General features: G+C 50.7%; 1 protein-coding gene across 4 annotated transcripts in view; it reads left to right on the top strand.

The window, feature by feature from the left end:
* Positions 1-4,958: 4,958 nt before the first annotated feature.
* JAKMIP1 (janus kinase and microtubule interacting protein 1) overlaps positions 4,959-26,906 on the top strand; it is a 177,091-nt gene continuing 155,143 nt past the window's right edge. For 2 of the 4 annotated variants that reach the window (XM_057302029.1, XM_034951924.3), the window contains exon 1: positions 10,916-11,046. The gene's annotated coding sequence lies outside the window, so the exon portion shown is untranslated. Of the gene's footprint in view, positions 5,272-10,915; positions 11,047-26,906 lie in introns of those variants that run through there. The other 2 variants (XM_034951926.3, XM_034951925.2) reach the window with 2 other exon arrangements.

The following is a 26,906-nucleotide window of genomic DNA, read 5'->3' as shown; positions in this document are numbered from 1 at the left end:
ACTTGCCTAAGGTCACCATGGGTACCTGACACAGTGGAATTTAATCCCAGCAGCCCAGCCCCGCAGTGGTGGTGGTGACCACACTCTACTCTGCAAGAGCAGCAGGAACTGAAGTTTCTTTCCAGCATCTTTGCAAGTGGCCATCCCATCACAGGTGTTGGGTGCTCACAGCTTCCCAGAGAGGAGCCCCTCTGATGAGAATGTTTGTCTTTATAGGGAGCTGAAACCTGCCTCCCTACCACTTCCAGGGCTCAGGGCACTTCCTCCCTACCACTTGTGCGCTCAGGGCACACGGGGCAGGGAGAGCAGTTTTGGCTTCGGAAGACTCGTGGCTTCCATGCTGCTTGCTGTGAGTGAGCCCCTGGGCCCCAACCTCTCGTCCCTAATAGGGAGATCTTGGTGGTACCTGACCCCCTGCCTCATGGGTCGTCCTGAGGGTTATGTAGTGACCACGTGGTGGCTGTGGGGGTGAATTCCTTGTGAAGCTAAGTACAGACCCTTCCAAGGCCTGGGAGAGCCGGAGCTCTGGGTTCATGTGGCCATGTGTTTGGAAATACTTTCCAAAAGCAAGATATTTTAGCTGTAACTGGCTAAGCTGGCTGCCAGGGTTTCCAAGACAGGGTTCCACAGACTGAAGAGCTTTAACAACAGAAACTTATTTTTCACAGTTCAGGAGGCTTCAAGTCTGAGACCAAGGTGTTGGTTTCCTCCAAGTCCCCTCTCCTTGGCTTGCAGATGGCCATCTTCTCACTGTGTCTCCACAGGGGCTTCCTTCTGTGTCTTAATCTCTTCTTATAAGGACACCAGGCATATTGCATTAGGTCCCACCCTAAAGACCTCATTTAAGCTCAGTGACCTCTTTAAAGGTCCTATCTCCAAATACAGTCACATTCTGAGCTCCTGGGGGTTAGGGCTTCAGCACTCAAGTTCTGGAGGACACAATCCAACCCATAATACCCTCTGTCTCTTTCCCTATGCCGCCCTCATCATGCTTCCTCCCACTTCGGAGCTGCTGCGGAGGCCAAGGGCATTTTGGGGATGTAGCTGAAGGGGGATTGAGTTGGGGATGCCTTGGTTCGGGTTTAGTGGGGTGTGTTTATGTAGGTCTGAGCCAGTCTGTGTGGGTCGAGTTGTTGCTCCCTGAACAGGCTAATGGCTCCCAGGAGTGCCCTCCTTGCCATGGCACTGGCAGTGTGTGCTATGGTGCCTGGCACCAGGAGTCTATGGGCAGAGGAAGAGACATAAGGGTTGAAAATGTCATTCTTCCAATAGAAGAGGTCTGGATTTGCAGACCCTCAGAGTCACAAGGCAACTGGGGGTGTCGCATAGCCCAGGACTGCTCAGCAGGAGTCTCATAGGGCGTTTAGTAAAATACTGATTCCTAGACCCTGCTACTCTGAGGCTTCAATTCAGTGGGATGTGGAGGAGCCTGGGCATCTGCATTTCTCCTATGCCTCTCCAGGTGATGGGCACCAGCACTGAGGTTTAGGAGGTGTTAGTCGAGTCATGTTCTGGTTTGCAATTGTTCAGTTGCTTTTCATCATGAAAATTAATAAAATCCCAGTAAGAAGCCTGGAAGAAATAGAATTCTTCCAAGTGTTAGCATTCATTTATGAAAGAATGATAGACCTTTCTCCAAATTTGAAAACAATCTCAAAAAACTACATGAGATTACCAATAATGAGTTATGAGGCTGACAAAGTTTTCCAACCAACATTAAAATTTGTTCCCATCATTATAGGAGTACTCTGAATTATCTATTTTCTCCATAGGAAAAATATTATAAAATCATTGGCTTCCAAAGAGGTAATCAAAAATGACGAAGAAGCAAAAAATGTAAAAAAAGAAGATATTATAAAGGTGGATGTCAAGTATCCAATTAATACAATTTTATATTAGTTTTATAATGTTTTCACAATGTTTTTGATATTTGTCAACTTAAAATATTTTAAAATTTGTTGTGATTTGTTATTATTCTAAATAAGTTTTCATTTTTGTACCAAGTCTTGTACTGGGGTTTTTAAATTCTTCTTCCTAAGGGGGACTGTAGAGGCTCCAGGTTTTACAAAACCTGGATCTACTAACCAATAGTTGTCTGTTCAAAAGTCATTCTTCTTCTTTTCCTCACTAATGGAACCCTGACTTTGTTTCAGGCAGCAATGTACCTTCAATTAAAAAAAAACATCCTTGGCCGGGCGTGGTGGCTCACACCTGTAATTCCAGCATTTTGGGAGGCCAAGGTGGGTGGATCACCTGAGGTCTGCAGTTTGAGACCAGCTTGGCCAACATGGCAAAACTCCGTCTCTACTAAAAATACAAAAATTAGCTGGGTGTGGTGGTGTGGGCCTGTAATCCCAGCTACTTGAGAGGCTGAGGCAGGAGAATCGCTTGAACCCGGGAGGCGGAGGTTGCAATGAGCCAAGATCACGCCATTGCACTCCAAACTGGGCAACAGAGCAAGACACCATCTTAAAAAATAATAATAATCATCCCAGCCTCCTCTGAAGCCAGGGCTGGCCATGAGACACCATCCCAGCCAATGAGATAAAACAGAGCTCTCTGGGGAGAGTTTTCAGGAAAGCGGTGAAGTGGAGCTGACCTAGTGTGGGTATGCCTTTTGTTCTTCCCCTTCTTGACTGGAATAGTGATGAGATGTCTGGGAAGAGGCAGCCAACTTGCCACGTAGAAGACATTTTGAAAAAGAAAATTACATCCTGAGGGTGAAGGAGTGAGAGAGGATAAAGTGAGGAACAGCTTGCCTTTGGATTTCTTGTTAAGAGAGAATAAAAATCTGTTTAAGCCGCTGTCTAGTTGTGATCCCGATTACTCACAGCCAGACATAACCCTTAACCTACACACATGTATCGAAGTACCACCAGCTGGGCTTTTTAAACAACAGAAATGCACTGTCTCACTTCAGTGAGACTGTAAGCTAGAAGTCTGAAATCAGGTGTCAGCTGGTCCACGCTCCCTATGAAGCCCTGGGGAAGGATCTGTCCCAGGCCGCTCTCATGGCTTCCGGGGGTTTGCTCCCATCTTTAGCATTTCCTTGGCTAGCTGATGCCTCGACCTGATCTCTACCTTCATGTTCACACGGCATGCTCCCGTTGCTTGTGTCTCTGTATCCAATTTCCCCCTTTTATAAGGATAGAAGGCAGACTGGATTAGGGATCCAACCTACTCCATTGTGACCTCATCTTAGCTAATTACATCTACAACGACCCTATTTCCAAGTAAGGTCATATTCTGAGGTCCTGGGAGTGAGCACTTCAACATACGAGTTTTTTTTTTTTTGAGGGGGTGGGTGGGGGGAACACAATTCATCCCATGATACCTGGGCATTGTCCCTGATTGTCCCTCCCTCCCTCCTGTCCACGTCCAAGCCATGAGCATGTCCTGCCAATTCTGCACCTAGATTGCTCTGATGCGCTGATAGTTCACTGTATCAGCGTGGAGGAGGCCCCCACACTGCCTCCTTGTCCCCACTCTTGACTACTTCAGCCCATGCCCCAAGGGCAGCCAGGGCATCTGCTAAAGATAGTCTCACATCTGCTCACAGATATCCTAGTTCCTCCTGACCCCCTGAACCTTAGAGGTCTGCACTTCCTCCTCTTCTGAAGTTAGGCATGGCCATGTGACCTGCTCTGGCCAATGAAACGTGAGCAGAAGTGACGAGAGTCCCTTCGGGGCGGAAGCCTTCAAAGCCAGCATAATTGTCACCTTTCATTCACATTGCTGCACCATGTGGGTGCTCGGCTGGCAGACAGCCCCAGCAGCTTGGGCTCCCAACCACTCTGATGAACAGAGCCCCATTGACCGAGGCAGGATGTATGATGTGAGCAAGACACACCAGGGAGATTTGGGTTTGGTTGTTACTGTGGCTAACATAGCTTATCCTGACTGATGCACTTTAAAAAATATCAGTCTGACAGTGGTCCATGGGACCACCTTCCAGGTGAGACAGTCTCCAAACTCTCGCCAGCCTGCAAGACCTTGCAAGTGCTGCCCCTCTGTGCCCCCGCCCCCCATCTTCCACACACTCCCTCTCACCATTCTGTGGCCCAGATACTTTTATCAGATTCTCAAACGTGTCCCGTTCACAGCAGTCAGGGTGTTCCCCCATGCTGCTCCCTTTGGTGGGTGCTCCTCCCTGCCTTCTCCTTGCTAGAAAGTAAGCTCTGGTGGGCAGCCGCTTCCTCTCTGCTGTTCACTGTGGTGTCCCCACATCTTAGTGACTACCTGGCACACAGCAAGTGCTCAATAAATATTTGTCTAATGACACTGAATGAATGAGTGTTTGCCCAGCTGAGTCCTGCCCCTCCCAAGTCTCAGCTCGACAGCACATCTTTCATTTGGCTATGACCTGCTGATGTGGCTTTGCTGGGGGCAGCCTGGGCTGGTGGGGGGGAGGCTCCCTAGGCTGGCATCCGCCCAGCTCTGCCGCTTGCTGGCTCTGCCGCCGTTAGCGTGCGCTTTAACCTCTGACCTTCAGACCTCTCATCCGTACAGAAGGGGACATGGATCTCCGGGGTCGCTGCGTCTTCCTGACCACTGACGGCCAGGACGGCCCCAGCCCCGCTTTACCTGCAAGCCCCACTCCAGGCTCGAGCCCCCGAGGGCAGGGATAGCTTCCCGGGTCCCGAGGCTTGACCAGAGCCTGAAAGCTCCTGCCGGGGGTTGCTCCGACTCAGCGAGGCGCCAAGGTGCCCGGCGCGGCTGGGGGCGCTCAGCGTCGGGACCCCAGCCCTGCCCCGGCCGCCCGCTGGCCCAGTGCGCACGCTCCGGCAGCTCAGCTCCCCCTCCCACGGCGGCAGGAGAGCTCCCGGCATCTGCCCGGGGCGGGGGCGGGGGCGGGGCGGGGCGGGCGCCGCGCCCTCCTGCCTGACTGGCAGGAAGACAGACCAATCGGAGGGGCTCCCCGGGGGGAGGGGCGGGGCCGTGCCTGAGCCGGGCGCCGGCGACCGAGGGAGCTGCAGCCACCCGCGTGCGGCACGCGCCGGCCGCCTGCCCCGATCGCGGCCACCAGTGCCGCGGCCTCTCGACTCCCGCCCCGCCGAGCCGCGCGCGCGACTGCCATCCTCCTCAATTGCTTTTTACGATTTTTTTTGTGCATGCATTCATTTTCTGTTCCGTTTTGTCCTTTTTAAGGCGGTGGCGGCGGCGACAGCGGCGTAAGCTCGCAGCGGGGAGGGGGCGGCCGGAGGATGCGGCGCGGGGCTGCGCTCGCTACGTCCGCTGCTGCTGCCCGGCTCGGGCCTGAGCGCCGAGCAGGTGGGTACAGGTGCGCCGGGGGGCGGGAGGCGAGCGCTGGTCAGAGGGAACCCGCGGACCCGGCGACCGAGGGGCGGACCCGGCGGCAAGGGACGCGGCGACCGGTGCCGCCCCGCCCCATCGTCCATCTCCCCCTCCTCCGGCCATCGCGCCCCCTCTGGGTCCCCCTTCCACTCTCGCATCCCACCTCAGTGGTCCCCCACCCTTCCATACCCATCCCCCACTCCTCTTCAGACCCCCTTGCAAAATCTCCCAGCCGCTGCGTCGCTTCCTCCAACTCCCCCTCCCGGTCCCGCCCCCAGCCCCCAGCTCTCCTTCACGCCACCCCTATTTCCACTCTTCTCCGGATTCCGCCCTCAGGCCAAGGAGCGGGAGGGGGACCCACCCGGTGCCTGCCGGAGTGGCGCGGGGGGTGTGGCCGGCCGGTCCCCTCCGTGTCTTCCGCAGGGTAGTCACAGTCCCCCAGATCCCCGCCCGGGTGGCAAAGAAGATGGAGCTGGGGGCCGCGCCCCGGCGGCGCGGGGCCCGAAGGCGAGGCCGCCCAGCCCGCACCCCACCCCACGCACGGCACACGCCGCCGCGGCCCCTGCCACGCACACCCTCGCGCTGCTCCGCCCACGTGGGCGCCGGGGAGGAGGCTCGAGAGATGGGAAGAAAGGCTGGCACCCACCCTCCTGCCGGGCCGGCGCGCCCTGGGCGCACTGGCCTCCGGAGATGGCGCGCAAGGATTGACTCTCGTGGTGCCAGACACCTTGCCGGGCGCCCTGCGTCGGGGCCAGCGGCCTCGCTGGCCTGCGTCAGTGCGCTGCGGCCTCGCCTCCCAGCCCCTCGGTCCTTCGCTCCATCCCCCCTGCTGTGGGCTCCTGAGCATCCGGCCTGGGCAGCCCAGATAGAGGCCGCTTACGAGGCTGGCGCTTCTTTTCGCCTTAGAAGCATCCCGCTCCCACACACCCCAGCTCGCCGGTCTCCTGAAGGCTGGGCCAGCCTCGGCTCTCCGCCAGCCTCTGCCCGGCTCTCTGAGCTCCAGCGATACTGTATCTAACCGCCAGCCCTCCTCCGCCGCCCGCCCCATCTGCGCACACTCGCAGGCACACTGTCCTTGGCCTTTGCCAGTGCTATGCTCTCTCCGCGAACGCCCTAACTTCAGCTGGCCAGCTCCTTGTAGTCAGGGAGATCCCCTTGCCCCTCCTGAGCTTTCCTGGAACGTGGCGCTGTCCCAGGATGCTGTTACCATCTGATGGCCTCTGCCTTCCAGAGCAGAAGAGGAGGTGGGGAGGAGGGCAGGGGCAGCCTCAGCCCCTCTCCCAGGGCTCCACCCACAGTGACTGTTGGGCATAGCAGGGCCATCCCCCCTAAGTCAGAGCAACCCGCTGGTGTGGAGGGCGAGGCCATGGGAGGAGCTGGCCCTTCCTGTAGCACCCTGGGCTGGTGGGTGGTGGCTCCACTAGCTGGGATGGGCAAGGAGGAGGGACACATTCGGGGATAGAGTGGGGGAATTAGAATCCTTTCCTAGCAGGGCATTTCCACCCTCCTGGAGACCTGCGGCTCTGCAGAGACTGATGTTGTAGCGCACAGTGGAGGCTTGTGGCTTGTTGCAAGATTTTTGTTGCTGTTGAGGTGTGTACCGGTCTGTAATGCTGAACATCTCTGCTCTGGAGTCTGGGGTAATTCTTATCTGTAGTCTTTTTGCAGTAAGCAGCTCCCAAAGGCTCACAGTGTGGACCCAATGCATGAGATGACTGGCGTTTTCCTCCTTCACAAACCACCCATGACTCCCACCGCCCCCATGACCTCACCAGTTCCTCACATCCTGGCTTCCCCAGCCCATCTCTCCCCTCTCCCTGCCACGATGTCTCAGCCACGCCTGCTGCCTCTGTGTTGCGTAGACATGTCTTCACACTTGGGTTTTTCCCCCACATGCTTTTTTTTTTTCCCCTGTCTAAAACAATGCTCCCCTCCCTTGAGTATGTGGAGAACGATTCATGATTAAGCCCAGCTCTTAGGTTCCATCAGTGTGATTTTCCCAGACTCTGCCGGAAAGATTGTGTGCTTCTCTCATTTGTGTTCTCAGAACTTTTTATACACATACAGTGTGATATTTGTTTGTGTAGTTTTTCCTTAAGCAGATCTTGCCCACTAGAGACTGGGGACACGGGACACAGTGAGGTGGCCTGAGAGATGGTCCCACTTTGGTGGGGGCTCTGTTTTCCTGGGGAGGTGACCACACAGACACTGCCCGTGCTGTCAGAGAGTCATGTGCAGGGAGAGAGGGGGACAGGCGGCCTGGCCAGGAAGGCTGCACGAGGAAGTGGCAGGACCGTGGCCCCACTCTCTTGGTGTGTAAGGGTGGATTGGGCTGTGGGACAAGTGGCAGAGGGAACAATTTCTAATGCGTAAGCCAGCAGCAATTGCCACTGCAGGCTATGGCTATCTGTTTAACTCCTCGAGGGTGGGACCTTGCGTCTCTTCAGGCTCTGAGCCAGACTGCCAGGGTTCCCATTCAGGCCCTGCCTCACTTAGCTGTGACTGGGCAAGCGCCTCCCTGCTGGGCTTTCTAACTAAACTGGGGCTTCCCTTGGGGAGTCTGAGGATGACTGCAGTGTGTCCCAGTTCTGCTGGGTCACTCCTCTCCCCATAGTGGCGATGGGATCAACCTGCAGGGCTTCTGAAGTTGGACTCGCCTGTACTTTATCCCTTATCATTGTGTGATCTTGAGTAAGAAGATTAACCTCTCTGAGCCTCCATTTCCTGTATAAAAGGGGGCAGTGGCATCTCTTTGGCTAGGTTGGTGTGGGGATCAGAGGTGTGGTCTCTGAGCAAAGGTAGCAGCTTTATGAGGGGTGATGATGGTGAAGAAGCTATGAGAATATTTATTCATTTAGCCTTGTCACAGAGCAAACTCCCACACCCACATTTGGGGTCCTTCTTTAGCTAACGATGAAACTAATGATCAGAGCAGTGGCCACCATTGTGGTGGGCTGAGAGGTATGAGGGACCAGGCTAGGTCAGTGGAACTGTGTTGAGGACCAGCTCCCACCCTACTGACAGTGTGACGTTGGGCAAGTCGCTTAGCCCCTGTACTCACTTCTTTTGTCTGGATAAGGGGAATGAGGGCCACATAAGGAAATATCAGCACTTAACCTCCCGCTTCTGCCTCGGCTTATCTCATCTTTGCTGCACGGCACCACACAGGGTGAGGTCTACGTGAACACCGCAGAGGGAGCCAAGTCTCAGGACACTGGGGGACTCAGAAGTGGGGCTCCCTGACTCCGGGCCTCAGATGTTGCCCCACGGAGCACACTGAGCCTTGTAATGGAAAATGACCTTCCAACATGGATGGCATGAGAATAAATCAGAAAGCCTTCTTGGTGCTTTTTTTTTTTTTTTTTTTTTTTTTTGACAGAGTTTCTTTCTTGTTGCCCAGGCTGGAGTGCAATGGCACAATTTTGGCTCACTGCAACATCTGCCTCCTGGGTTCAAGTGATTCTCCTGCCTCAGCCTCCCAAGTAGCTGGGATTACAGGCACCTGCCACCATGCCTGGCTAATTTTTTTGTATTTTTAGTAGAGACAGGGTTTCACCATGTTAACCAGGCTGGTCTCAAACTCCTGACCTCACCTCAGGTGATTTGCCCGCCTCGGCCTCCCAACATGCTGGGATTACAGGCGTGAGCCACCGCACCTGGCCCCTTCTTGGTGCTTTTAACAGAAGCACGTCACCGTCATGTCCGTAGTGGCCATTGGTGTTGCTGTAAGTGGAGGCTCAGACAGTGACCCCAGGGCTGGCCACTGGTGGGACCACAGCATCCTGACTCTAGCCCTGGATGCCTTCAGAAAGTGTTTTCTTTGCTCATTCTTTTCTGAGGCCAGGTGGACCCGTGCAGGGGGCTATGGATCAGCAGGGAGGGGCAGGGACAGGGAAGGAGCTCTGGGGGCCTCATGCTGTGAAGGGCTGGGTTAGGAACCCCTCCCGTAGGAGGTGGGACGCAGGAGCGCTTGCAGGGAGTGGCCACAGAGGTCACTATTAGATGCAAAAATAATCACGGTTTTTGCCATTACTTTTGCACCAACCTCATACTGGAAAGTAGAGGAGAAAGGGCCCGTGGTGAAAGCACCTAGAGGCAGCTCAGAGTGTGGGAGGGGCAGCTCCCCAGTGGGGCCGGGGGCGTCCCTCCTGCCTTTGATGTTAGTATTGGTTTTCAGAACTGCAACCTGAAGTCTTATGCCTTTCATAAGTCTGTAGAGGTGAATTGACAGAAAGGCTGTTTTTCTTCATTATAACAGTTAACATGTGTGAATGGCACTTAGCAAGTGCCAGGATCTATGCCAGGGGCTTTTGTAAATAAAGTTTTATTAGAACACAGCCACGCCCATTTGTGTATGTATGGTCTGTGGCTGCATTTGTGCCAGACTGGCAGAACTGAGCAGCTGGGGGAGACATCTGGGAAGCCAAAGACATTTACTCCCTGGCCTTTTCCAGGAGGAGTTTGCCTCCCGCTGGTCTGTGCTGTCCCTGGTCTGACTGAACCCATTGAGTCCCAGAGGGAGGCGCGCACCTGCATTTCTATTTTATAGATGCGCATAGAGGGGCTCTGAAGCTCGCCAGGGATTATAAAGCGAGTATGTTCCAGAGCAGGGATTTGAAGCCAAGAAGCCCATGTTCTTTTGTGGGGGCGGGGACAGGAGCAGGGAGATTTATATTTTTATTAGCTTCTAATTTAATTTTACCATGTTAAGAGAATGTGTGTGATATCTATTTTCAAAAATTTGTTGACAATTCCTTGATGGCCTAGCACCTGATCATTTTTTAAAATATTTTTTCATCATGGTTAATGTACTAAATATATTAAAATATTTAATCATGGTTAATATATTAACCATTTCTAAGCGTGCAATTCAGTGGCATGAAGTACATCCACACTGTTGAGCAACGAGCGCTACCGTCCACCTCTAGAACTCTCTATCATCCTCACCTGCAGCCCACATTCTTCACTGATGCCATGTGCTGTCTTGTGGGAGTCTTGTGGAATAAAACAAATGTTAGTGGCATCACAATTTAGCAGAGAAGGCTTTGACATCAGACTTATGTTTGAGCACCGGCTCTGCCATTTACCGGCTAATCTTGTCCCATTGTCTGCAGCCCCCTGAACCCTCTGCAACTCAGGTTCCTCATTTGGGAAATGGGGATCACCCCAGTCTGGTCCCTGCACATCTCTCGGTTGTGAGGATGAGACTAAAGAACAGAGGTGAAAGGCCTAGTCTAGCATCACGCCGTGGACAGCAGCTGCAGTGGCGGGTCCCTTTGTTGGGCACCACCGCCCACTTGTGTTAGGTCAGCCTGTTCCCCTCTGTGTGGTCTGAGGTGGCCCCTTTATCCTTTCCAGGGCCTGCAAGCATCCTCAGGACCCACTGCACATCCTAAAACTCCCAACTGGCCTGGGAGGACCTGGGTACAGGCTGCCTGCTCTCCTGTCTCCCACCGTGGCTTAGACTGGCTGAAGGGCCACTTTAAGGAATGAAAGGGGTTCTGTGTGCACCAGCCAGGGACTGCCAGCGGGTGCTCATTGTGGCAGAAATACCCTTATGCCTGCCAGGTCAGAGGGAGGCGCTGGCTCGGTGTGCTGGCCTCTGAGCTTCTCCCTTGGCTGCATTTTGAGTCAGGAGCCTGGACTGACCCCGGGTCCCTCCACAGCACTGGAGGGGGTGGGACACATCACTACAGGGTTTCCTTCCGTGAGGACTCTGAGGAGTTGACAGTGGAGGCAAGGAGTGAGCTGGTAAGTAGCTTTCCACTATCTTTTACCCTTGGAGCTTCTGTCTCCTGTCTTCTCTCACCCTATCCTGTTGCATCTGGTGGCTGGTCGCCCCTCTCTGCTTGTTCTGACATGGGACTGTATTGAATGAGATCATAACCTGTGTCTTCCACTGAAGCAATTCTTTTTCCCCTTCTTTTTCTTAAAAAAATTGAGGTGAAATTCATTTACTGTAAACCGTTTTCAATGATACAATTCGGTGGCATTTACTGCATTCACGATGTTGTGCAACTGTCACCTCAATCTAGCTGCAAAACATTTTCCTCACTCCGGAACAAACCCTGTGCCCATGGGCATCATTCCTCACCTCCCCTCTCCCAGCCCCGGCATCCATCCATCTGCCCTCTGTCTCCTTGGATTTGCCTGTTCTGGATATTTCATAGATGTAGAACCAGATCGTATGTGGCTGGCTTCTTCCACTTAGCCTGATATTTTCAAGGTTCACCCATGTTGTAGCAAGTGTCATTGCTTCCTTCTTCTTTATGGCTGAGTAGTATTCTATGGTGTGTATATAACACAATGGTCTATTCATCTGTGGATGGACATTGGGGTTGTTCTCACCTTTGTGGCTGGTGTTGGAAGCAGTGCTCAGGGTGTTAACATTTTCTTCCCAGGGCTTTGGCTGCCCAGGTCCTATTCTGCAGGCTCTTCCACCCTCTCCTCCCCTGCTCACTAATGCATCAATTCAGCCTCTCATGATCAGCACCGTGCTGGGGGCTCCCAGCCTTGACTTGTCCTTGAAACCTGCAGAATGGTTGTTGGCTCCTCATTTTCCAAGCAAGAGCGTGGGAGCACCCCGAGGCAGGAGGGACGATGCTGGGGCCAGCCGAGTGCCCCGGAGAGGCAGCTGGCACAGCGCAGGGAGCCCTGGCCGCCTTTCTTTCGGTTGCAGAAACATGCTGGATTCTTGCTGCTCAGAGCGCTTGTGTGAGCTGCTTGCTGCCTGGAATGTTCATCCCTACCCTGGCCCAGACTGGCTTCTTTTCATCCCTCATGTCTCTATTAGTCAGGGTTCTCTAGAGAGACAGAACTAATCGGATATATGTGTATATGAAAGGGAGTTTATTAAGGAGAATTGACTTACCGATCACAAGGTAAAGTCTCACGATGGGCTGTCTGCAAGTTGAGGAGCAAAGAAACCAGTGGCGGATCAGTCTGAATCCCAAAACCTCAAAAGTACAGAATCCAACAGCACAGCCTTCAGCCTGTGGCCAAAGGCCTGAGAGCCCCTGGCAAACCACTGGTGTAGGTCCAAGAGTCCAAAAGCTGAAGAACTTGCAGTCTGATGTCCGAGGGCAGGAAGCATCCAGCATGGGAGAAAGATGGGGCCAGAAGACTCAGCAAGTCTGCTCTTCCATCTTCTCCTGCCTGCTTTATTCTAGCCACGCTGGCAGCTGATTAGATGGTGCCCACCCACACTGAGGGTGGGTCTGCCTCTCCCAGTCCACTGACTCAATTGTTAATCTCTTTTGGGAACACCCTCACAGACACACCCAGGAACAATACTTTGCATCCTTCACCAATCAAGTTGACACTCGATATTAACCATCACAATGTCTCAGCCTTAATTTCTCCTCCTTGGGGAGGTCTTTGACTGTCTCAGATAGTGGCTGTGCCCCTGGTTCCCATCAGTACCCTGTTTGCTTTTGAGAATCATCATGATCTGAAATGATTTTATTCTCATTTCCCCTCCCCAGAAGCTAGAATCAAGCACTATGAGGGCAGGAACCCTGCCTGTGGGGTTTCTCCTCCTCTGTCAGCCTTGGGCATTGGCACAGAGCAGGTGTGCAATAAGTAATCACTGCTATTGACTTAATTTCCGAACTCCACCCTGCTAGCTCTGTGATCGAGTGCTCGTTCCTTCATCTTTCTGAGCTTCACTTCCTTCTTTTGTGAAATAAAGAGAATGTCCCTATCTCTTGGGGTTGGTTTTGGATGTAGACCAAAACCAAAACAGGCTCAGTGGCGTCTGCGTGCAGTGGGTGTTTGTCAGCTGGCGCTGCTGCTGGTGTTACTTGTGGAAGTCATGGTCATTGTGATTGTGAATGAGTTTCCTAATGCCAGGTGACTCATACACTTGTCCTGAGGCCACCAGGGGACCTCCTGGAGCTGAGCTGTCCCATTCTAGTAGCCACTCGCCGGTAGGGGCTATTGAGCACTGCAATGTGGCTCCTGTGGACTGAGATGGACTGTGAGTGAAAAATACACCCTGGCCAGGCGCGGTGGCTCACGCCTGTAATCCCAGCACTTTGGGAGGCTGAGGAGGGTGGATCACCTGAGGTCAGGAGTTCAAGACCAGCCTGGCCAACATGGTGAAACCCCATCTCTACTGAAAATACAAAAATTAGCTGGGCATGGTGGCACACGCCTGTAATCCCAACTACTCGGGAGGCTGAGGCAGGAGAATAGCTCAAACCCGGGAGTCGGAGGTTGTAATGAGCCAAGATTGGGCCATTGCACTCCAGCCTGGGTGACAAGAGCGAAACTCCATCTCAAAATAAATAAATAAATAAATAAATAAATAAATAAATAAATAAATAAATAAAATGCACTCCTGGGCTTGAAGACGTATGAAAAAAACGGAATGTAAAATATCTTAGTAATAATTTTCACATGAATTTTACTTCAAAATAATGCTATTTTGTATATATTGGGCTAAATGAAATGTATTATTAATTTCATCTTCTTTTTACCTTTTAAAATGTGGCTAGTGAAACTGTGAAATTACACGTGGCGTGCATGTTGTATTCCACTGGGCCTTGCTGCTGTAGCTGTAAGCTCCAGAGGGCAGCAGGGTCCAGGCTCAGGTCTATGGGGCTTACCCTCCAGCTCTGCCTTCTATGAGGTCTGTGACCTCAGGCAAGTTAATGAAATGGTTTTTGTGCTTCAGTTTCCTCCTCCGTAAACAAGAAGCTCAGCCTGATGACAAACAATGACAATGCACCTTTGAGGGCCACCTTGTGCACTGCGAGGATCTGGGGCCCCATGAGGACAAGGGGTGGCAAGGTCTTTGCCCACAGCAGCTTATGTTCTGGGGGAGGGGAGACCCATAGCCTCCACAGGTGAAATACAGAGGCTGACGCAGCCACTAAGGCCCGTGATGAGTTCTCTGAGGGCCTCAGGAGGTACATGCAGGGGACAGTCACACTGGCGGTGGGAGCTGTGTCTCTGGCTGTGAGCCCTCAGGAAGGCCTGGTGAGGAGCGCAGGGGTAGAGCTGTCTGGAGTCTGGAGCCTGACACACACTGGACTCTCACTCACTGGCATCCAAGCCCATGACTTTGGCGTGGCCCAAGAGTGTCGGGCCACTCTATTGCCTCTTGGCCACTCAGTGGCTCTAGCCTGTGTAAGTCTTTTGCAATATTAATTGCACCAGGATTGAAGAGTTTCCAACCTCACGTTCATTTTCTGCACTCCCTGCATCCCCCAGTGTGGGCAAAGCTGCTGTTTGTCCCCATCCTGGAACTGCCCCACACCAGCTCTGATTGCCGAGGGCAGTTGATTCTCAGGATGTGGTGCAGGCCGCCTGTGCTCTTGTTTGATGCAACCCCTCTGCTCTGGACCCCATCTCCACTGCTTTCTGTCAGACCCAGGAGGGGACTATGGGCTGAGTTCCCAACCCAGCCAGGAGCCCCGAGGGAGACATGTCACATCACCCTGGGAGCTCTGGTGTCCTGGGGTATCACCCCATCCCTGTCAGTGGGTGTGTGTGCTTGTTCCACGTGGAGAGATGCCTGGGGGCAACTTTGTCCTGAGGTTTGCAGGGGTCAGCTAACGCTGTCATCCTCATTTTCCTTGTGCACACCTGCCCTCAGGTGCCTGGCATTGTGCCGCCTGCTGGGGTTGGGGGTGGGAGGCGGGGTGTGCTCACAAATCAGCAGGAAGAGCCCCAGGTGATTATCGGGGACGGCAGCAGACCTTCCTCCCCAGGCCTCTCCTTGGACTGCCACCACCTCATTGCTGGGGAGTGAGTGACTTATCTGAGCTTGCACAGGTGGAAATGGCAGTGGCGGGTTCAGCCTACCTCTGGCTGCTCCTAAGGGTGCTGTTCACTTATGGAAAGAGTGTAGGATGAGCAAGTCTAGAGAGGAAAAGTGCAATATGGGGACTTTGTTAATACAATTGCATTTATTGGGGGTTTTTGTTGAATAAGTAGATTTTAGCTGCTCTTGCAACAAAACATGTGTAACTATGTTAGATAGAGATATGTTAATCTGCTTCACTATAGTAACCATCTTATGATCTATATGCAGCCTGTAACATCAAGTTGTAAATTTAGCCTGGCATTGCAGCCCCCCATGGCCTGCTCCCAATTCAGCTGCCATCATTTCCCCCATGAACCATAGCCTTCTCCTGAGAACTGCTCCTTGGGTGCCACTTCTCCATCCTTCTTGGGCCCCAGGAGTAGGGAGACACCTGCTGACTTCCTCTACAAAGGAGGATTGAGTGAATGAAGTCATTGGGGCTAGATTCAGACAGGCCCAGGGGCAGGGGAATGGACTAATGGGGCTTCCTTCTCTCCTCTGATTTTGCCAGTGTGGCATGGCCCACGCTGCCTCCCTCTCCTGCCACGCCTGCAGCAGAGCCTGTGTCTAGCTACACAGTCCCCCGGCTGCTCTCGACTGAGCCAAGCCTTTGCACATGCTGTTCCCTTTGATAGATCTGCCTGTTCGCCTCCCCCACCCCATCCACTTGTGCTTAAGATCCATCATGCGCCTTCCTTCAGAGAACTCCATCCCCAGGCTGGGCCAGGTAGGGCCAGGCATAACCCCAGGGCCCTCACTGCCCTACGCCACCCTCTGCCCTAGCCACTGTGTATTGCAGCTGCCAGTGACTTGTCTGACTCCTCCACTAGACAGAGGGCTCTATGAGGGTAGGAATGCTTTCTGATTCACACTGGGACTCCCAGAGCCTGGCCAGGGCAAGGTGCACAGTAGGTGGTTAATAGATTTTTGGCTTTTGGTCTCAGATTCCCATAATGTCAGTGTTGGGAGGGACCTTAGCAGGAGCACGGTATGTTCTCGCCATTGCTTGCATCAGGTCCACTCTGCGCTTAAAAAAACATCACTCTGTTCTCTGCAGAAGCCACCTCTAGTGACACTCAATTGTCTGAGCCTCAGATACTATAATGCTTGGGGTGGGAATACCCCTGACTGTTGTATCAGTCCAGAGATGAGATTTGCGAAGGTTCTGTAAAACTCAAAGTTTCCCTTTCCCTCTTCAGACTGGGATTTCGCTACCTTACGGTGCAGCCTGCTTTTAGTTTAAGGCAGCAGAAAAATGTTAGAATGCTGTTCTTCAGAAACAAACTGCATTCCTGTGGTCCCAGAAGGTCACATTTCTTATTCCATTAGCCTGGTTTTTCTCTTTCTCCCAAGCCATACCCTCCGAATGCACTTTGGAAGACAAACCTTCTTTCTGGATGTTGGCAGGACTGCTTTGTTGGACCAGGGCGCTGGGTGAGTGAGCTCATTATGCCCGGCAGTAATTGGATTTCTGCAGCAAGTCTTGGAGCCTTTCAGGCTCAGGGCTTGACGAGGTTCTTTTTGCAAACCAGATATCTTATTTTGAAAAAGGGCCTGGATGATCCCACATTGTGCCTAATCTATTTAAACCACTGGGCAGATGGGTGCTTTCCTGACATGATCTATCTCTCCCAGGAAGTACCATAGGCACCCAGGATGAACCAAGTCTGTGAGAGCCTGTGCATTGCAGAGCCCCGGATTTTTCTATAGGGACAAATGCAAGACACTTCAGACTGAAGACACAAACAAGTCTTATTGCTGGATAGGATATTAGAAATTGGGGTGCTCTAGCCAGAAGATGGGGGAGGGATGCAGGTGCCCCAAACCTCAGGTGCCCCAGATTAATAAGTTGCTAATTTGGAATTTCACGATTCATTTGCTCCTGGGTTGTAGCTTCCCTTCATCATTGTGAGTGAGCAGAGGGCTTTGGGGGTATGCTAAGAGGTCAAGTGGCAAGGAGGTTTGGGGTGTATTAAGTCACTCTTAGGTAGGGATGTGGGCTGAACATTTTGGGGTGGTGTCTTATCTGTTTATTGTTGGAAGTGGAGAAAGGACCTCTCCTTATCAGAACCTCCTGAGCAGGTGCCTGTGAGAACAATGCCACAGCACTTGAAAACGCCATCATTGCGGATTCTGTTCTGAATCCTGACCATCCCTCCCCACCTTAGTCTGAAGCACTGAGCTGTCTCCACACTTCCAGTCACCACATGTCACAAAGGGGATCTCGAAAATACAGTGGCCCCATTCTGCCTCCTTGTAAGAAGGTCAAGCTGTAGACTTCCAATCTTCCAACCCAGGAAGCTGGTAGTGGACATTTTTGTAGATGGTGTTCAGAGACTCTTGGATAAATAATTGATTGGCTCCCATTTACTGGAACCAAAAAGAAAAAAAAATGACAGATTTGAAAATTAGCCATTTAAGAAACTTAACATTGTCAGAAAGGTAATTCTGCTATCTACATTTAAAAGAAATATCTCTTTGAAGTCCTTGCTCCTGACTTGCATGGCAAACACGGTGTCTGATTCATTTAGTGCAAAAGAAGGCAGTAATGGAAGAATAATGGAGCAAAAATGACGTGAGGCATATTGAAAACAAAATAAAATGGAAGACATAAGTCCAACTATATCAATACTATTAAAGATGAATAGGTTAAATAAGCCAGTCAAAAGGTAGATGTTGTCAGGGATAAAATATATGATCCAAGTATATGCTATCTTGGTCCTTTCAGGCTGCTATAACAAAACACCTTAGACTGGATAGCTTATAAATAATGGAAATTTATTTCTCACAGTTCTAGAGGCTGGGAAGTCCAAGATCAAGGTACCGGCAGATTCAGTGTCTGGTGAGGGCCTGCCTCCCCATTGACAGCAGTCTTCTTGCTGTGTTTTCACATGGTGGAAGGGGTGAGCTAGCTCCCTAGGGTTTCTTTTACAAAGGCACTAATCTCATTTATGAGGGCTCGCCCTCGTGACCTAATCACTTGCCAAACGCCTCACCTCCTAATGCTATCATACTGGTGACTAGAAACATATGAATTCTGGGGGTACATAAACATTCAGATCATAGCATTATCTATAGGAGACACACTTTAGATTCAAGGATACAAACAGATTGAAAGTGAAAGGATGAGAAAAAATATATCATGTAAATAGCAACCATAAGAAAGCTAAGGGGCTGTACTGATATTAGACAAAATGAGTTTAAAACAAAAAAAGCTACTAGAGATAAAAAGCAACATTTTATAATGACAAGAAGTTCAATACATCAGAAATATATAACAATTATAAACATATTTGCACCTAACAACAGAGCACCAAAATATATGAAGCAAAAACTGACAGAAGTGGGCTGGGCATGGTGGCTCATGCCTGAAATCCTAGCATTTTGGGAGGCTGAGGTGGGCACATTGCTTGAGCCCAGGAGTTTGAGACCAGCCTGGATAACATGATGAAACTCTGTCTCTACAAAAAAAATACAAAATTAGCCAGGCATGGTGTTGTGTGTCTGTAGTCCCAGCTACTTAGGAGGCTGAGGTGAGAGGATCACCTGAGCCTGGGGAGGTTGAGGCTGCAGTGAGCCGTGATTGCACCACTGCACTCCAGCTTGGGTGACAGAGTGAGAGACTGTCTCAAACAAACAAACAAACAAACAAAAAACCTGACAGAAATGAAGGGAGAAATAGATAATTCAACAACAATAGTTGAATATGTCAACACCCACTTTCAATAACAGAACAACTCTACAGGAGGTCAACAAGGAAGCAGGGAACTTGAACAACACTGCACACCAATTAGACCTAGTGGAAACCTATAGAACACTAGACCAAGGACATCAGAATAAATATTCTTCTCTAGTGCCCATGAATCATTTTCCAGGATAGACCATATGCTAGGCCCTAATACAACCTCAATAAAATTAAAAGGAGAGAAAACAAGCAAACAAAAAAGCAAAGCACGTTCTGTGACTACAATGCAATGAAGTTAGAAGTCAGTAGCATCAAGCCATGCCTGGCCTGTAGCTGATGTTCAGTTCTTGCCAGCCAGACACCAGAGGCCCCCACTTTTCCCTTCCTGTCTCATCCTCCATCACTCCTGCTTGCCCCTTCACTTCCCTTTGCAAACTGACTACTTGACTACTTCCCTGACTCTAACCACCTCCTTTTCCAACTTCCATGCTTTTGCTCACCATCCCACTTTCCTGGAATGCCCATTCCTTGGACTTCCCCACCCTGCTGTGCCTCCTCAGTCTGCATCCTGCCCATCCGCCTGACCTGCCCCTGGCAAGCTCCAGGGAAGCCTCGTCGGCTGTTCCTCCATTCCCCTCACTTCAGCTGGGAGCTTTCCCTGCTTGGGAGTTGTGTAATTCTCACCACAACTTGTTCGTTCTCCTTCCTGTAGCCCCTAGCCAGACACTGTGTTGAGTGGCTGGCTGTGTCCACTTTCATCTCCATTACTGAATGGAGTGCCCCTCTTCTCCCTCTTATTGTCCAGCACAATTGGAAATGACCTCCACACTGAGGTAATTAAAAAAAATGTCCAGTCTGAACTAGTGTCATATTTAATTGTAGTCTATAAATATTTTCTCAATGTAGTTTTAATAGTTTAGATAGAAAACTTGGCTGTGGGCTGTTAAAGTTATTGTCTAGAACACCTGCCTTAATGAGCCTTAATCAGGAGGGTTTGTAGTGAACAGATCTGAGACGTGGTTCTCAAAATGAGGTCCCGGGCCAGCAACAGTCTCACCTGGGAGCAGCTCAGAACCACAGGTCCTCTGGCCCCACCCTGATCTCCTGGATCAGGGACTCTGCAGCTGGGGTCTGGCTTTTGTTTTTTTGAGACGGAGTCTCCCTCTGTTGCTCAGGCTGGAGTGCAGTGGCATGATCTCAGCTCACTGCAAGCTCCGCCTCCCAGGTTCACGCCATTCTCCTGCCTCAGCCTCCAGAGTAGCTGGGACTACAGGCGTCTGCCACCACGCCCGGCTAATTTTTTGTATTTTTTAGTAGAGACGGGGTTTCACTGTGTTAGCCAGGATGGTCTCGATCTCCTGACCTCATGATCCGCCCACCTCGGCCTCCCAAAGTGCTGGGATTACAGGCGTGAGCCACTGCGCCCAGCCCCTGGGGTCTGGCTTTTAATGAGCCCTCGGAGCAATTCCAATACACTCTCCAGTTTAAGAACCAGGGCAGACAGGGCTGGTTCCCACTTGTATTAGTCAGGGTTCTCGAGAGGGACAGAACTGATAGGATAGATGTATATATGAAAGGAAGTTTATTGGGATAATTGACTCACAAGATCACAAGGTGAAGCCCCACATTAGGCCATCTGCAAGCTGAGGAGAAAGGAAGCCAGTTCGAGTCCCAAAACCTCAAAAGTAAGGAAGCCGACAGTGCAGCCTTCAGTCAGTGGCCCAAGGCCTGAGAGCCCTGGCAAACCACTGGTGGAAGTCCAAGAGTCCAAACGCTGAAGAACTTGGAGTCCGATGTTCGAGGGGAGGAAGCATCCAGCACGGGAGAAAGATGGAGGCCAGAAGGCTCAGCAAGTCTGCTCTTTCCAAATTCTGCCTTCTTAATTCTAGCTGTGCTGGCAGCTGATGAGATGGTGCCCACCCACACCGAGGGCAGGTCTGCCTCTCCCAGTCCACTGACTGAAATGTGAATCTCCTTTGGCAAGATCCTCACAGACACACTCAGGAACAATACTTTGTATCCTTCGGTCCAATCAAGTTGACACTCAATATTAACCATCACTCCACTTATCCTGTAGTTGTGCATTCTCTCTGTTTGGCTGTTTCTAAAATAGTTGACAATTGGTTGCTTCCCTTCGATAGGCACAATCACCCCTGCTCTCTTGCTGAATCTACAGGTGAGCACAGGGGACCCTTGTTTCCTAGAGTGCAGACAGCAGCTCTTCCCGTCCATATAGCATACTTCCCACACTGGCGCTCAGGGTGGAGGGTGTGCTTGGCTTCTAGTATTTTCTTGAGGAAGAGGGAAGGCACCCTGGCTCTTATACTGCACTTGCCTTGCCCTCTCTCCCTCCTTGTGATGCTGAGTGTGGGCTGTATTGTCATTTCTAGGAAAGGAGGGAAGGCGGCAGAGTCTGAAAACCAGCAGTGGGCTGGAAGTAGGGAGGTGTGTGTTCAAGGCATGCCCCCTTCCTGGCTGTGGTGCCTGGGAGCGGTTCTTCCTTCCCTAGGGCATTTGTGGAGTGTCTGCTATGTGCTGGGCACCTGGTTTCTGCCTATTGAGAAGGGATGATACTCACAGAACAGTGTGATACACTCACCTCTCTTTGGGTTTGTTTTCCCATCTGCAAAATGAAGTCTTTTCAAAAATAAAATTTTTGCATAGCTAAACCACCCTGCTCCAGTATACAAAACAGAGAAGTGATGGTTTATTCTCACATTTATCTTATGACTTTAAACTGACAACATTTACTAGTTATAAGGTCAGTCAGTGAGGACAGTGAGGTTGCTCTGATGAATTCAACTTTCAAAACGAAAAGTATAGGGTGACAGTTGCAATCTGAACAGCTGTGGCATCTTGAGTATTAATGGACTTTGTTGTGGTTGTGAAAATATTCTGTTGTGACGATTTGCATACCGCATTTGTGATTCCGTTTTTGGGAGTGACTTGTCTTGCATTCTCAGAGTGCATTTCACTGGAGATGACAGGAGAGGCTGTCCCCCAAGCCCTGCACAAAGCTGAGTGTTCACCTGGCAGCCCAGGTCCCTGCAGGGGGGTCTACCAGGGTTAATATTGGGTTTGCAGCCCATTTGAGTTGGTATGATGTTTTCACAGTTTAAAATTATTACACCTAGAAAAAAGAAGTCAAGCATCTGTTGCTCCAGACCTGTGACTCCTGGCCCTCCCAAACATCTTCAAGGAGCACCAGGACTCCATGGAAAGTGGTTTGAAAACCAAGTCCCAGCACCCCGAGTACTGAAGTTTCTGTTCCATTTTACTTTCATTTTTAAATTTATTTATTTATTTATTGAGAAAGAGTCTTGCTCTGTCACCCAGGCTGGAGTGCAATGGCATGATCTTGGCTCACTGTAACCTCTGCCTCCCAGGTTCAAGCGACTCTCCTGCCTCAGCCTCCCAAGTAGTTGGGATAACAGGCACCCGCCACCAAGCCCGGCTAGTTTTTGTATTTTTAGTACAGACGGAGTTTCACCATGTTGGCCAGGCTGGTCTCAAACTCCTGACCTCAGGTGATGCACCTGCCTCAGCCTTCCAAAGTACTGGGATTACAGGCGTGAGCCACCGCACCTGGCCCTGTTCCATTTTAGACATCAGCCAGCACCCCTTCACAGGGCACCTGTATCTGTGTATCTAGATATCTGTGGTATTGTTATCTGCCTGTATCATGTTTAGCTCTTTGTTCTGTCTCAACCTTCAAGAGTCCTTGTATTACTAAGATGGGACCTGGGAACCTGGAGTCTCCAGGACCATCACTGGCTGAGCTGAGCTGAGCGGGAGGAAGGGCTGCCATGGGAGCTGGCACTGGCCTGACCTCCAAGTCTCTGTGAGCAGACCTTGAGGGACCTGTGCCTTCCTAGGCATCTCCAGGTCATATGTGCTCCCTTCTTCTTCAGGATGGCTGTGGAGTTATAGGAAGTGTTTGGGAAAAGGAGCAGTTGTATCTAGAAAGGGTGATATGTTTCTGAAACTCACACCGCGCTGTCACTCCAGCCAGCTCCCCGCTGGCCCAGGATAAAGCGCAGACTCCTTGTCATCACACATGTGGCCTTATCTCCTGATGCTCCTGCTGTTACCTACTGTCTTAGACTCTTTGGCTGCTGTAGCAGAAATACCATAGACAGAGGGGCTGAAACAACAGAAGCTTATTTCTCACCGTTCTGGAGGCTGGAAGTCTGAGATCATGGTGCCAGACAACTTGGTTCATGGTGAGGCCCCTCTTCCTGGTTTGCAGGCGGCTGCCTTCTTACTGTGCCCTCGCATGGTGGAGAGAGAAAGGAAATAAGCTCTCTTGTGTCCCCCTCCATTTTTTCTTTTCTTTTCTTTCTTTCTTTCTTTTTTTTTTCTTTCTGAGACAGGGTCTTACTCTGTTACCCAGGCTGGAGTGCAGTGGTGCAATCACTGCTCGTTGCAGCTTTGAGCTCCCTGGCTCAAGTGATCCTCCCACCTCAGCCTCCCAAGTAGCTGGGACTACAAATGTGCACCACCACACCTGACTAATTTTTTTATTTTTTGTAGAGACGAGGTCTCATTATGTTGCCCAAGCTGGTCTTGAACTGAGCTCAAGCAATCCACCTTCCCCGGCCTCCCAAAGAGCTGGGATTACAGGTGTGAGCCACCGAGCCTGGTTTCCTGTCCCTTCTTATAAGGTCACTAATCTCATCATGAGGGCTTCACCCTGATGACCTAATTACCCACCATAGGGTTTCAATGTATCAATTTGGGGGGACATAAACATTCACTCCATAACACTGTCCCTTACCTTATGGAATCATCTGCTTTCCCTGAACTTGCCCAGACCCCTCCTCCTCCTGTCTGCACAGGCTCATCTCCTTGGGCATCACCCATCCTCCCAAGGCCAGGGCGGGTCCCTCCCTGTACATCTGTCTGTCACAGCCATGGTCACAGTGTGTGACTGATGCCTTTCACAGTCTTCTTCCCCGCTGGCTAGAGCTCTGTGAGAGAAGGGGCTGTGTGAGATTCATGTTTGAGGTTCAGCACAGGGTCTGGCATGGAACAGGCACTAGGATGCTGTTGAATGAATGAATGAATGAATGGAGCTTGCGTTGCTGCTGCTCTCCCTCTCTGATGCCAATTGACTTTTCTTTGACCCATGCTCCTCCATCTGCATATCCTGATTTCACCCCTGCCATAGCCCACTTTGGATGTCCCTTCCTTCACCACGCTGGCACCCATAGGCCCTGGTCTCCCAGTTATCACCTGGGCTTGTTACAGTGTCTCCTTTGCTTGGCCAGGAGCTCCTCAAGGGATGGGGGAGCCACTGAGACATTGAGGGACTCTGCAAATGTCTGCACCTGAGAAGGACTTCCTTCTGTACTGAGCTGGTGGTAACCTGATAGTGACCTGGTAGTAACCTGGCAGTAAGCTCATCTTGGTTTATGTACTCCAGGCCTGTAATTAGTGTTACTCTTCGAGCCCCTGGTCTCTTCCTGTCTCAGCATGACCCTCCCCTCCACCCTTTCTGGAAATGCTTTCTTGAGAGGAAGCCTAAGAAATGTGAACTGCGTCCACCAGCACATCTCACAAAGCCTTGTGCACACAGGAGGTGTTTGGTAGGTGTCTGTCAAGGAGCGCCCTGTTCAGCATCTAGACATATCAAGCCCACACGGGGTGGTGAGTATAGAAAAGATGTAGAAACCACAAAAAGAAGTTGCCCTTTGCTTGGAAGTCACTGACTACCCCTTCTTGTTCTTGGTGGTGTGGTTACTTGCTAGTCTCTTGACTCATTTCAGCAGAGGTGAAACAGAAAAGACCTGATGGCTGGGGCCTTTTCTGGGACTTCTTAAGGGGCCTTTGCACGTTAATAAAGGGGAGATTCCAAAATGATGCAATGAGTTGGCCAAGAGCCAGCAAGTAGCAGTTGAAAAAGAAAAAGTTTTTATACTAAGCTTGGGACTTGAGCAGCTAGACTCCTCCCTGCTCAATGTGCCATGGCCCTCTGAGAACAAAGCATGTTGACAGAAAATTAAATGTCACTGAATTAGCTGCAACATCCACTTGCTACAACCTCCACCCCCACTTGCTAATTGAGTCATGTTGGTCAAAGTACTTCACCCCTTCCTGCTGGTCCATTAAAATGGGGGTACTAAGAATACCCTTGTCACAGGGCTGCAGAATACTAGGTAATTTGGACAGTTTGAAACAGTTCCTGCTACACAGTGAGAGCTGTATAAATGGTGACTGTTATTACTTGGTGCATGTTTGTTGAATTGTAGTAAATTATCTGATGGGAGAGGGGTGTCTGTGTTGTTATGGTGCTTAATTCTTCTTGTAGCACAGGTATCGGTCCCCATTGCCTATCCTCACCTCCAAGTTTCTCTCCTGTTCAGCACCTGATAAGATTTTATAGTGAAAATCTCAATAAGAAAGAAGACTTCACGTGCACAGAATGTTCTAAAGGAAGCTTCATTATGTTCTCTTGAATGTTGATAAACAACTCTCATTTCTATTTGATGAGAATATTTTGTGGGTTCTGAATGTTATGAGTAGCAATTTTATCAGAAATTATTTCTGTTTGTGGGTATGTTTGGTGGGGAATTGAAGTAGGTGGTTTTCTGATATTGGAAGCATTTCATGAACTGGGATATTTCAAAACTGCTGTTTTATGAAAGTGTTGGGACTAATTCAGTGGCACTTAATTTTCTGTCAATTTGCTTTGTTCTAAGAGGGTCATGGCTTGTTGTGCAGGAAGGAGCCTGCTGTTTATCCCTGAAAATGTTCTTGCATGTCTTCTAAGAGGATGTCAGGCATGCTGCTGGTCCTAGGGATAGAAAACAAAACAGACACAGTTCTTTGGGCAGCTGGGAACTGGTCTTAGATTCAGAGAGACCTGGGTTCAAGTCCTGACTCTGTCATTTACAAGCTATGGATTTTAAGAAAGTGACTTCACCTCTTCGAGCCTCAGTTTCCTTATCTGTCATATGGGGATAATATTGCTACCTGTTTTACAAGGAGGCTTTTAGGATGGATTGAGATGAGGTGTACCCAGCACACTACCTGGCATAGAATAGTCTCTTTTGAGTGGCAGCTCTTGGTTTAGCTGTTGCTTTTGGTCTGGGGGCAGGAGTGATACCCCAAGAGACCCATGCAGCCTGACTCAGGGCCACTTCCCTTCCCTTGTTCTCTGCCTGGTGCAATGAGCAGGGTCACCTTTTGCAGAGGAGGTAGGTTTGTGTCAGGGCAATGGGCTTGGTTTCCTGTGGGTTTGTGGCTTTGCAGGGTTGTGCCTTGGCGGTGCCTGTAGGGGGTGTCAGGAAGGTAGAGGAATGAGGTGGTGGTGGATGGGGCAGGGTCTCCCTGTGTGGGGCTCAGCCTTCCTGTCCTGTTCCATCCAGTCTGCCTCTTGGCTGTTGCATTTACTGAGTACTCACCTGAACAGGTGCTTTAGGTTCCTCTCTAAGCCTCTCAACCACCATGCAAGAAGGTAGGAGGAAACCAAGGCCCCACGAGGTTAAGCAGTCATTTAGGGGTTAGAGTTAGTGAATCTGGGGCTTTGAGATGAGAATCTCACCCTCTCTCCAGCGACATAAGGGCTGCCCAGGTGGTTTCAGCAAAGGTGGCATGGGAGACCTAGGTGTGCCTGTGGGTCCTTCTAAGACCATTTCATGAAAAAGAGCAACAAAGGTTTGAAAAGCACATTCTAGTCTTTCCCCAACCACTCTCTGGACATATAGCCCAGTTTTATTTTTTCCTGGGAATATGCTATACCAGCTTTGTAACCTGATCTTTTTGGATGTGGCAATCCATTCTGAAGACATTCCAGAGAAACAATTCATAAATGAATGACCGAGTGTGCTCTCCAAGCCAGGCACTGTGCCGGGGCAGGGAGACAGCTGGTGAACAATCCCATGTGAAGAGGGAGGGACCTTAATCAAGTACGAGGTGCTCTGAGGTTGGGAGATCGGGGAGGTTTGTGTGGGGATGAGGTCAGTGGAAGCCTCTCTGGGGACATGACCTACAGAATATGGTAGGGTATATTAGTCTGTCCTCACATTGCTAATAAAGACATACCTGTGACGGGAATTTATAAAGAAAAGAGGTTTAATTGACTCACAGTTTTGCATGGCTGGGGAAGCCTTA

This window comes from Pan paniscus, chromosome 3, assembly GCF_029289425.2.
Source record: "Pan paniscus chromosome 3, NHGRI_mPanPan1-v2.0_pri, whole genome shotgun sequence".
Lineage (NCBI taxonomy): Eukaryota > Metazoa > Chordata > Mammalia > Primates > Hominidae > Pan > Pan paniscus.
The sequence above is the reverse complement of the archived record's forward strand: the minus strand, read 5'-3'. Positions and strand labels throughout refer to the sequence as shown.